Below are 1,828 nucleotides of genomic sequence, written 5' to 3' on the forward strand. Positions count from 1 at the left end.
CCGCCCATATAGGACTAAACGCAGAGAAAGGTGCTTGCAATACAGCTCGCCAACTACGCAGCGGACACACAGTACAAAATTACCCGCCGTTGTGGCGCTGCCCCGCCAAGCGCGAAGCCGCGTGTTCAATTCTCTGCCACCGCTTTCGGATAGGGTCACAACGTAGATATTCATTTAGGTTCGTGTTAAATCACCCAAAGTAGCCCAAGTTATCTGGACTACGGCGTGCATCATAAATGCCCACAACATAGATTAATGAAAACTAACAGACAATAATGCAACGAAAAGTATAGGGGATGTTATTTGTAGCAATTAGGATTAAACGTGAAGAAAATAGAGTGGACGAAAAGATAACTTGCCGCCGGCAGGGACCGAACCTGCGACCTTCGAATAACACCTCCGATGCTCTACCACTGAGCTACGGCGGCGGTCATCCTCCCGTACACTTTATGGGGTATATATGTGCATTTAAACATAGGAGTGTTAGTCAGCGCTGATCGCAGCCATGGCGGCGAGTGTGGAACACTCTTTTTCTGCCTGTAGGCGTCACGTAGCACGTGAACTTTTTACGAGCTGGCAGCTGACCAATAATCCCTCGCATACAACCTGAAGGCACCAAGTCTGCCAGAACGAGACCCTGCGAGGGTCTCGTTCTGGCAGACTTGGTGCCTTCAGGTAGTAGGCGGACGCTTTATATACCCCATAGCGTTATATACCCCAAAGCAATGAGCCTACTAAAAAATTCGTATTTGTCTTTTGAGAAAATAAATACTATGACTTCGAAATTATACTGGTTTCTGCTAGTTGGCAGGAATTCGTGGTACACTTACGTCTGCTCCTCTGAAGAACGTGTTTTACCCTTGTCCCACTTTCTTAATAGGAGGGCAAGTATCTACATCACAGATCCGATGTGCTTTATGATTTCCTGAACTTCAAAATTTTGCATTAAAAAAACCGTTACGGAACATCTTTTTTTTTTCGTTCCGGAGCAGAAACGGAATGGTACTTTTTGCGGTGGAACGAAACTAAAACCGAAACGAAAAACATTTCGTTCCGACACCCTGCCTGTGCGTTCTTTTCGTGCCTCATTATTTGTGTTTGAGCAGCGCACTGGAAGTGTCGAGCTGTGACAGTTGTTAGTTCGCACTCGCCTTGTGTGTTTTCTTTTCATGCGTCTTTTGTGCTTGAGCAGAGCGCAGCAAGTTTCTAGCTGCTTGCCGTTCTTCCTGTGAAATTCCAATTCCTTGCTATCGCATTCATTGCTTCGCCTTTGAGGCGAAACTGTGACTTTTTCGTGGCCGTCGATTCGTGATGCAATAAACTCTTTTAATGAAGCCATTCGATGATCACTTTGAAAAGTGTTGCAGGGCCCCTTTAAACGCTAAAGCTCATGTGCGCACCATGTCTGGTTTGTACGCCGGTATATCGCTCGGCTCATTGGCGTAAACAAAAAGGGTGGTTTGGGGGGTTCGAACCGCCAGAAACATTTACATTTTTTTATTTTTATACTATACACGCGCACACATGCATGCATACGCACGAACATACATCGAAATTCGACCACCGCGGTCGGGATCGAGCACGCGTCTTTCGCTTCAGCAGTCGAGCTCCGTAACCACTGTACCGCCGCGGCGGCTCGGTATGCAAATTACGAAAGGCTCTGAGAAGGTGTACGTTACCTCTAATATGCCTGAGGTTACATTGAAAGTCACCATATTAGAGCTTGTATGAAGTAAAATGTGGTTTTGACTGTCACATAGCAAAAAAAAGCGGTATATAAACGAAAATCAATTTGTCAAGCAAGACTTGCTAAACTAAGTTGTGAAGG

At 45.8% G+C, this 1,828-nt stretch overlaps 1 non-coding gene across 1 annotated transcript; it reads right to left on the reverse strand.

Moving 5' to 3' along the window:
- Nucleotides 1-356: 356 nt before the first annotated feature.
- Nucleotides 357-428, reverse strand: Trnat-ugu (transfer RNA threonine (anticodon UGU)). The gene has a single exon. It is a non-coding gene; the product is annotated as a tRNA-Thr (tRNA).
- Nucleotides 429-1,828: the final 1,400 nt, after the last annotated feature.

This window comes from Rhipicephalus sanguineus, chromosome 3 (genome assembly GCF_013339695.2).
Source record: "Rhipicephalus sanguineus isolate Rsan-2018 chromosome 3, BIME_Rsan_1.4, whole genome shotgun sequence".
In the NCBI taxonomy this organism is placed as follows: domain Eukaryota; kingdom Metazoa; phylum Arthropoda; class Arachnida; order Ixodida; family Ixodidae; genus Rhipicephalus; species Rhipicephalus sanguineus.